We start from the raw sequence: 11,041 nt of genomic DNA, 5'->3' as shown, positions 1-11,041 counted from the left end.
AACCCCAAATACAACATTAGAATTTCACTACCAAATAGAATTAGCTAAAATACATTATGAACCAGGTGGTAAAAGAATAAACACCATGAAAGAAAATGCGACTGATTCATAAATAGAAATAATGTCAGGCTTCTAAATCTGTTTGTTATTTCCAGCTTCAAAAGGACTGCACATTAGATAGAATTCAGGAGAAGTGTACCTGAGTATTAAAAAAGCAAAGTAATCTAAAATCAGTAAGGATTCAGCAGTAGAACAGTTCAGTCCCAACAATGAAACAGTATTTTAATACAAGCTCTGACCCAGCTCCAAAGAATCAATGGAACAGTGACTAGACAACCCAGACCTTGAACCAAAACTTCCCAAACAAAATACGATTAATCCATTTTTGAATATTAGAGTAAGAATTTTGTTTTCAGAAGTTGAAGAAAACCCAAAGTTCTTGAAAAAAAGCTAAAAAAACAGTCGTTTTGCTATTTTGGATTTTTAGCTCTTGAATCCCTGCCTTGAAAGGCAAGATAGAGATGCCTTTATAGGCAAGGAAAGTAGGGAAACTAATAGATTTCGGACTTTCATTTCAGCCGTTCTACAATTCTCATTTTAGCTTAGGAGCCCTTATCCAATTTTCCCTTTTGTTTAACTACCCCTGGTTCAAATTTCAATTTATTAGGCAGTCCCCCTCCCCAGCTTCCTAGAAGCTTCCCAATTCTGTTACTCATAGATTCCCTTCCCCAATTTCCTAAACTACCCCTCGAGCCATGGTTATTTACCCTAGCAAAATTCCTACGAATCATGGGTCAACTTGACCCAGTATCAAACCAGTCCAGCATGGGTCATTGAGCCAAATCCACTTCCGGCTTTGTAGATTTCAGGCTCAGATTCAGCTCTAATTCAACATCCCAATTTAATGAGCCATAGGCAAAATCCAGAACCCATAAGACAAAACCCAAAATCCAAAAGAAAGTAGTGACTTAATTAATTTCAAACAATAGCCAAATGAAACAGGCGGATTGTTAAGCACTCATGCATGGACAAAATTGAAACGGATATATAAAAAAACAGAAAAAGATGAAGAAGGACAGAAATAAGGGAAATACCTAAATCGGGCTGGCCAAACATTGGAGTCCTTCCTCGACCTCTCGATTTTTACCAAAAGGGGTCTCAACCATGTGTTCTCAGATGCGAACACGTGGTCAAGGTCCGTTGTGGTCTCAATCGTCGTCAAATCCGCCGATTTTTGAAGTTTGACGGTTTTTAGGTCTTATCTTCATCTCAAGATTCGATAGGCTCGGGGCCTGTTTGAGGGGAACTAGTCTAGGATTTGGAAAGAGGGGGTCAGGGTGGTTCTGTGGTGTGAATTTGGGGTTGAACAGAGGCGGCACCGCCACCGGAGAAACTGTGGCGGCGCTAGGGTTTCCATCTACAATCTGAGATTCGAGAGGTTCTAGGTATATTTGAAGGAAATTGAATGGAGATCTGGAATGGGGTGGGGGAGGGGAACATTTGGTGTAAATTTGGGGTCGATCAGAGCACCGCCGCCGGTGGAGACGATTTCCGGCTAGCGGTTCCGGCGAGGATGAAGAGGGTCTGATGAAGGAGATGAGAGGGGAGGGGGTAGGGTCTAAGGGTTCCGACACTTAAATATTAAGCGCACCCTCAGTTCCTGTCCGTTGGATTGAACAACATCGACGGCCCAGATCCGTCGAGCCTTCAAAACGGAGTCGTTTTTTTTTAATGGGGAAAGAGACGGGGTTAAGGTCGGGTTTGGGCCAGTTTTGGTCGGGTACCGGGTGTTTAACATTTGGGCCTGGGGAAAGCCAATTGTAATAGCCCAAATTCGGATTTCCTTTATTTCTTTTTCAATTTCATATTCTTTTCTTTTCAAAATTAAAATAAAACCTAAATTGATTAATAACTTTTTTTAAAAAACTAAATTAACCTACCCAATTATATTAATCACTCTTCATGGTATTTACAATAATTAATTAAATCCTAAATTTAAAGAAAAACTATACAATTAAAAAATTTAAAAGTTAAAATGCAAAATGAACTATTTTTGTGATTTTCATATTTTATAAAGCAAACTAATTTACTAATTAATCTAACAAATATAAAATTAAATTCTAAATACAGTGCGTGATATTTTTGTATTTTCATGAATTAAATAAAATAAACGTGCACAGACAAATGTAAATAATTAACAGAAAATGCCACAAAATCCAACAAAATTGCAAACACTGAAAGAAATTATTTTGTTTTGAATTTGTTGGAATAATTCATATAGGGCAAAAATCACGTGCTCACAAGTATCATAAGGTTTAGTCTCATGGGTTAGATTTAAATTCGGTACAGTTGGATGAGAACTTGGGCTATGAGAAGGAATCAGTGCCCATTTTGGATAGGCAAGTTCGAAAGTTGAGATCGAAGGATACTGCATTGGTGAAGGTTTAGTGGAGAGGTCAATCAGTTCGAAGAGGCGACTTGGGAGATAGAGAATAATATGCGGATCAAATATCTTCATATTTTTGGCATTCCATGTATATTTCTAAACTCTTTCGAGGACGAGCGTTCATTTTAGAGGGGGAGAATGTAACGATCCGACTTGTCACTTTCTGTATTCGAGCCCCGTTCCCATATTTGCTATTTTTTGTATGTGTGTTTGTTACTTTTTGACTTTTGGGGTTGATTGGTTTGACTTTAGGAAGTTTCAGGAGTGATTTGGAACACTTAGTGTCATCTTTGGGTGTTAAGAGTTGACTAGGACTTGACTTTTTTGTAAACGACCTCGAAAAAGTGTTTTGATGGTTCCAATAGGTTCCTATGGTGATTATGGACTTAGGCATAAGTCCGGATTTGGAGGTACCTAGGTTGATTTGGCTCTAATTATCGAAGGTTGAAAATTTGAAGGTTTGGAAGGTTCATAGGTTTGACTGGGAGTTGACTTTACTATTATCAAGCTCGAATTATTGTTCCAGGAGTTGTAATTGGTTCATTGTGTCATTTCGAACTATTGTGAAGAATTTGAGGTTGTTTCGAGTTGGTTAGATGCAATTTAGCATAAGTTTTGAAAGTTTGATTAAATCACTAAACTTGAATCCAGGTGAAAATTGTGGTTTCGATGTTATTTTCTGTGATTTGGGACCTTGTATAGGTCCGTGTTATATCTCGGGATTTGTTGGTATGTTTGGACAGGGTCCCGAAAGGCTGGGGTGTGTTTCAGGTGGATTCTGGATCACTTTGGAACTAATTGGCAGTCTAATTCTGGTGTTTCCGCACCTGCGAGGTTTGGGACCACATGTGCGAGTCCGTAGAAGTGAACTTTTGGTCGCAAAAGTAAGGTCTTAGATGGGTAGGGAGTCAGCACAAGTAGATGTTTGAGCACAGAAGCACTGGCGCATGTGCGAAGGGAAGACCGTCGTAACGGACATTTGTCCACAGAAGTGGGTGGTCATGATTTAAGTGGGTTTCCGCATTTGCGAGGGTTTTTCCATAGATGCGGTGTCGCAGAAGCGACATTTGTATCTGCAAAGTAGAAACACTGAGCTATGTTATTTTAATCGAGGGTTTGGCCTCATTTATCATATTTTTAGATTGCGAGCTCGAATTTGGGAAATATTTTAGGAGAGTTTCTCCACTTGAATTGGGGTAAGTGTTATTGACTTGAATTTGATTTTCTTTCATGATTCCATCTTTGATTTTGGCCTTTGGTTGATGAAATCTAAGGGAGAAATTGGTGTTTTGTAAGGAATTTCTGGAAAGTGAATTATTGAGATTTGAACCCTGATTAGGAGTTGATTTTGGATGAAACTTATGTATTTGGACTTTTATTGGAATGTTGTTTAGGATTTGACAGATTTTGTGGGTTGCGGGAAGCGACCGAGGTTGACTTTTGGGTTGACTTTGTGTAGTTGATTGAAGATTCAATCTTTATAGTTTGGTTTGGATTTTTATGGCTTTGTTTGACGTTATTGAATTGAATTTGGATTGATTCGGCTCGTTTGGAGGTTGATTTGAGAGGAAAGTCTATTTTGGAAGATTAGAGGCTGCCAGGTGGAGGTAAGTCTCTTGTCTAACCTTGATAAGAGGGAAACCCCTAGGATTTGACTTGTTTGCTACGTGTTTAAGGTGTTGGGAGTAGTATATTTACGTGGTGGCGAGCGTATATGCGTTTACCAAGTTTATAATACGACAAAGGTAGAACTGGCTTATTGTATGCCTTATTTTGTCTACGTGCTCAACTGACTCATGATTTATTTGAGTTATGCGACTATGTTTCTCTCTTATTCATGCTAGAAATCATGCCTATGCTTATGATTAATTGTGAAGGCATGAGATTTTATCACTGATATGTGAAATTTGCATAATTATCCGTAGTCACATAGAGATTTCATGAGCACATATCTGTATAACATTTATTAAGTCCTTGTACACCTTTTATCTATAACTCTTGAGCATATACATACACTTTTAAAATGGATATGTGATTTGGACTAAGGATTTGTGCACGAAGGGTAAGCGTGTGGGTAAGATATAGGTATGGAACAATGGACATGATGATCAGATATTGATTTATGAGGGATACTATTAAATCCCTCTTTGCGCTTGAATTTGGATCTGTCCCCCTAGAGTCAGCTAACTACCCATGTTACCTTGAGCCTTATGAGCGTGATTGGTATATGGATTTTGTACCGGGTCGATACATGGATTTTGTATCGGATTATGTAATACATGGATTGTGTATCGGGTACATGGACCTTGTACCGGTCAAGCATGCATTCTTATTATTGACCCATTTTGGAGTATTTATTTCGCTATAAATTGTTACTTGACATCTTTACATGCTAATTGGGAGTCCCGACTCCATAATTTGAGCATGTCATCTTTTATTATTATATCTTCGCATCAATAATGTTATTTCTATTTTAGAAAAGCATGTTTATCCGTTGATATTTGTGACTCTTGTTATTCATGATAATATTTATTGTTCCAGTTCTTAATTTTGTTGTTGTACTTGGGTGATAAGTATCTGGAAGCATCTAGCTTTGCCACTACTTCTTTGAGGTTAGCTCTGATATCACTTTTGTCACGACCCAAACTGATGGGCCGCGATGGGCACCCGGTACCTTACTCAACAGGGTATCAACATAACTTATCTTTCATATCATTCTATCATAGGTAAATGAACCGGAGTAAAGCATGAGTGAATACAAATTTATACAGATGACATACTGGCCTATAAGGCAAAAATAACCACTCGTACATAGAACATAGGCCGACAAGGCCATACAATATTTTACGTACATGACATATGTCTACAAGCCTCTAAGCATACATAATTGTCATAAAGGTCGGGACAGAGCCCCTCCATGCCAAACAATACACATCTAAATCATACTGACCAAATAAGCAACTCCGGAGTAGATGGAGTGCACCAACATCTTCCGCTGAGTTGATCGCCTACTTGGAGGACTCTCGACCTATCTATCGAGACCTACGGGCATGAAATACAGCGCCCTTAGGCAAAAAAGGACGTCGGTACGAATAATGTACCGAGTATGTAAGGCACAAAAATAAGTACATAAAAGACATGGAAGAAATGTTGCATTTTAGTGCTCCCCTAACATAAAGGGGAGCTTTTTCTAAGTGGGTCGCTTCGTGCAAGACATTGCTTAGGACCAACGGGTCACACGACAGGTGCATGATCTACTTTGCACGTTCCATCCTTCAGCCCTTCGCCTATCGGCTTGATAGACAAGCTACCTTGATCCGTCTGCGGCTTCGATTCATTACGCTCAGAAGCTCCAACAAGCCCTAAAGTCTTTTGCCGCCTAAAACTCCGCCAAGAGAGCGCTGCTTTACGTTTGATCCTATGTACCCATAGAATGCTATGCGTTCTCCACTTTCAGATCTCGCAAAGAGAGAACATGTTTTTTCCACTGACTTTCTCTCTCATTCGCGGAGCAAAGAAAGCGGGCTTTGCCCCAGCACTGCTATCCGTGGGAAACCAAAATAGCTACCGAAGGAAAGGGATGCAGTCTCTCCCTTGGCCTTTGGAGAGGAGATGGCAGAGAAGAAAACGTCCTTCGCGCAAGTTTTTTTGCTTCCTGCGTCCTTACTAGTAAAAAAAGGGCTCTTCGACCAAGAAGGCATTCTGGTAGGAAGGCCGACCACTACATAAGTCGCCATCCGTCTAGGAGAGAAGCAAGCTACCTTTCTTTGATACCCCTTCCCGGGCAGGAAAGAGAACAAAAATGGACCGCAGATGGTAGTCGTGGTTGATTCGAGGATCTTACGCGGCGGAGCAAACTCTTCTATCGTCTTGCATTTTCTCTGGCGTACCCCCCCCCCCCGGTCCATCGTACTGGAGCGTTTAGAGAAGAACGATTAGGCTCATATTCTATCCTTTCTACAATACCTATAGACGAAGTGCTTCGTTTCAGATCAATTCTTCGCTGCAATCGCTTCGATCCACCTCCTCGGTGAAAAATAGTAATATGCCCTGAGGAATTCCTACCAGCAGACTTCCCTGTACTCAAAGTGAATTGTCTAAGTGCTCTCTTTTGTCTCATTGTTTATCTCGTAATCATTCGATTCCGCCCCTAAAGCTAGATCCTACTCCTCCTCCTTCTCCTTTAGGATAGGATACTCCTTGGTCCTTTTTATATAACATTCTCGGATACCTCCGGTCCGGTAGGTCGGTCGCCCTCTAGCCAGTGACTATCCCAGCTATGGAGCTAGGTCTACACTGCCACGTCGAGACTCTTTTTCGAAAGTGAGATACCAGTTTCATAAGAGGAAAAGATCACTCCGTCATGCAGCAGAGCAGTGTTCATCTAACTAGAAATTTCATAAGAGAAGAAGAATCATAGTGTAGGGTTGACATAAACAATCGGTTAAAATAGTCTAATGAGAAAGCATCTATTCACGTTCGTAGTTGCAATAAGTTTTCTTTTTTAATCGAGATCGGCTTGGTCTTCAGTCTACCCTAATGAAACCTAAAATCTCACTCCCTCGCTTTCTCCTTCTGATAGACTAGCTTGCGCATCTTCTCTTTGGCACTCATCCTTGGCTTGGGGAGTGCTCTCTCTCTTCTGTGTCAGCGAAGGAAGGATAAGAGTAAGAGCAATCGGCCGAATGATTGTTATTCCACTTACGGTTACAGTGCCTCTATCGAAGTAGAACAAGTCTAATACTCCAGCCCTGGTTTTCGGAGATGTAATTTCGATCTAAACCCGGAAACCCATATCTTTATGTACTAAATTACTTCGTCCTTTTTTTAGCCCTTTTTTCATTAGGGGGGGTCTCCTTATCTTCGGTCTCATTCAAGACCTGATCAAGGGATTTCCCCTTTTTACTTTTGGTGTATAGGGCTTTTCTTTTTGTTCCCCTTTGTCAAGCAATCAAAAAGAGACCAGAACCACGTGAAAAAAGGTTTCATAAGCAAACATTATTGTGGAAATCAAGGGAGAGTGTCGTTTTAGAAAAGATACAATAGTTTCCGATTCCCCCGAGCTTAAGGGTCAATTACGGGGGGTAACCGGTCGATCAACTCATTTCGGGGTTAACCTGTCGATCAACTCTAGGCTGAGCTTCTAGTGAAAAACTAAAGCCCTACCTTATAGAATTTCATTCTGCTGTTTTGCAATAACTTGGCTTTTTTCTTCACTTCAGCTTTGAGATGATTTTAGCCACCGGGGACCGGCTCAATGAGCACCTTTGGGCGGTGCTTTCTCGATCAACTATCTGACTTATTCAGAACGACGGTGAACCAAGACATGAAGAAGTGCAATGCAAAAGAACGCCTTCTTTCTGGAGGCCTCGGGCAGTGGAAGATGAACAATCGCTAAGGAATAGCTTGAACTAAGAGGAAGTGAAGTAATACTTGGCCAATTCCCCGGTATTCATTGAAGACTTCGCACGTACCCCTGCTAATTCTTTTTCTAATACTAAGGCCGCATATCTGTACTCATTAGTAGGAAAAAGCCCTTCACTTCAAAACAATCAATCAGGACTGGTGCCATCCGCGCTTCTTCTGACTATTGAAAGTGAAAGTTCAAGCTTTGAAGCTTATTTTCCAGCATTCCTTTCAATTCTTTCAACCGATTTGGCAACTTTCAGCTATACAAAGTTAGGTGATTTACCGGGTCGAAATTCATCTTGATTTCGGCCTTTATTTTCTTCCTTTGAAAGGATTGACCTGACCGGCTTGAAACTTGAATTGATTATCTAAGGAAGCCGAGCCAATTAAAAACTATATTTTTTTCAAACGAAGACTCTTCTTTTTAGGAAGACGATTCCCGGCCATTCTTCGAAGTTGATTTGAAAACAAAACATTCGTTCCGTGACGTGAGGCTCCAGCTTAAAACTTTGAAACTATACCAAATCATACTCGGCAACTGAAACATGGGGGAGAAGAGCCGGAAAGGGTGAAACCTCTCTTTTCAAAAGAAAGCGACCCGCCAAAAAACATTGCAATAGAGAACTCTTTAGCGGAAATGGTTTCCTGGCCTATTGAAACTATTCAGCCGATTCGCGGCAACACATTACTTCAGATCAGATTTGTGCCAATTCCTCCATTCACAGAATGCCCTTATCAATCAAACTTTCTCTCTCTTACCGGAACTACCCTCTGCAGCTCCATCTTCAGCAGCTACTCAATCTTTCATTTCAAAAATAAAACTTGGATGTCACGGGACTTTCTCACAATTTCGTTCCTTGGGGTTTTCCATATTTAGCAGTTCCATATTAATCTGTTTCATTCCGATCGATCAGTCGAGATGGTTAGCTTGGGCGCTAATGGTCTTTTATATTTAGAATACCTAGACTAATGACAATCTTCCTTACTTGAATTGGAATCTCAAGCAGCTCAATTCCGATCTTCATTAGTCTGAGACGACCCTCTATTCAAGTACCCCTTCTTCTACTCGAGCCTCGGCAGAGCCTTTTTGATCTTATTCGTATTCTAAGGAATTCTAAATTACTCTTTTATATTGCACCAGTGTTGGAAAAGATTGGACTATTCCCTACCGAGACAACATAAACTCTTCAACGAATCCTCCTTTTTTCAACTAGTAGATCGTCTTTTCTTAAGGTTTTGTACTACTACTCAAGTGATACGTGAATTTCTCAGGAGAAGTTTTTCTAACCGGATTGAAATCGTGAGACAGTTCAGTTCTCTAATCCCATCTGCCGCCTTAGAGAAGGGGCGTGGTGTTGAAATTGTTGAACCAGAGAAATGAGTTGGAAAGGAGTGGAACGAAAGCAGACAAGTGAAGACCAAAAGAGACAGGCTTATGACTAAACACTACCCGGAACGAAGCCCAATCGATTCGAATCGGTCAGTCAAACAAACAAAGACTATAGTTCGCGATCAAGTCGTTCGCTTCTATAGCGGTTCGAAATTCTATTTTGTTCTGTAAAGTTCTTCAATTGATCCATCAAGGATAGAAGGGAGCAGAGGTATAAGTAGGGACTTCTTGAATGGGATGGCTTTTCTGGATGTCCCATAAATAAGGCCTCCAACTATATGTTATAGCCTTCATGCCCTCGATCCTACGGTCCTCATTCTCCCACTTGGCAAGCTGCTACTGTGAACAACAAAGTAAAGGATGCTTCCAGAAACCGTCGAGGTTCTTCCTAGGAAGATTCCTTCTTTCTGTCCTATTGAGAGGATGATCCCTGGCCATCGCCTGTGGTGTTAGATCAGAAAGGTGACCACATCTAGTTCTGAGGTTGGCCTAACCTAACTTGATGACACACTTATAGAGATTTCTGACCTGAAATGCTGCGTAAAGCGTCTTTCTTGCTCGGTGATCAGTCAATAAAGTCATTCTGGATCCCTGACTCGTCTCATTCTAAGCCTTTGGCCTATTTGACATTGGGTCAAATCTGTCGTCTGGGCATCGTCCCTTCTCTTGATCTACTTCGGTTACAACTCGATAGTGAGTTTTGAGGGTCAAGTAAGGGATTGGGTTGCGAGGAGGGTCACAGTCCTGCTATATACGAAATACTTAATAGCTAACGGTTGTATGGCATCTATCCATCCATGCTGAAGTTTTTGAGATTGAGGGCTTGGATCGAGGTCCTGAAAAGCGTGAAACGCAGTAAGGACATTGATGAAGTATAAGCCCTGGCGAAAGACGAAGGCAGTAAGCGAAGCGAGGACAATAATTCTCTAACCGGGCTCTTAGTGGAAGTCGAAACAACCCGTGTTCAAGTAAAGGAGATACTGATTCATTAATGAATTTTTACAAGCAAAATGCTGCTGACAATGTGTTGAATTGGCAGGTTACCTGATGAAGAAACTGGGAAGGTACCAGCTGCCTGCGTGGTGTTAAACCAAAATGCTAAAGAGAGCGAAGGGGAAATCATGAACTACGTTTCATGTAATGTAGTACATTATAAGAGAGTTAGAGTATTGCAGTGGACACAATTCAAAAATAACCTTAAGGAAAGGGCTTATATAAAATAAAGAGAAATTCAAAATAAGTTAGATGCTCGTGACCCACAACAACTAATAGGGCCAACATTTTAGAACTACTATTTTTATTTTTGCAACTACATACTTTCCTGGAATAAGAAAGCCTGAAGGTGACTTAACTACTTTTTGTTAAATTTTTCTAGTCTTCCAGGCGACCGAGTGCTCCATGAACAATGAGCGCTTCCTGCTCCGCCCGCAGCGCTTGCTGCCTCTCCTCCAAACCCTCTATGCGCTCTCTGGTAGCGCGAATGCGCGCTTCTTTCCTTGCAGGATCCATTGTTCTAACACTTCTCAAAAGGAAGTTTAGCACTTTACGGTGCTCTTGAATTTCATTTTGTAGTTGCCCCATTTCGGCAGCAATTGCAGAAAGCCTGTTTGCAGTATCCATAGCTATACGTGCTAGTACTCAATTTCTTTGAAAAGAATTTGATGAAGTGAAGACACTTATCGAGCCTCCATTTATAGAGTGGTAGAGTAATCTCGCCATGCGTCAAGAATTGGATGGCAGGCACAATTCTTACTAGTTCTCCGCACAACTTTTGTGCAGTTGAAGACTATCATGCA

Source organism: Nicotiana tabacum, chromosome 16, assembly GCF_000715075.1.
Source record: "Nicotiana tabacum cultivar K326 chromosome 16, ASM71507v2, whole genome shotgun sequence".
Classification (NCBI taxonomy): domain Eukaryota; kingdom Viridiplantae; phylum Streptophyta; class Magnoliopsida; order Solanales; family Solanaceae; genus Nicotiana; species Nicotiana tabacum.
The sequence above is the reverse complement of the archived record's forward strand: the minus strand, read 5'-3'. Positions refer to the sequence as shown.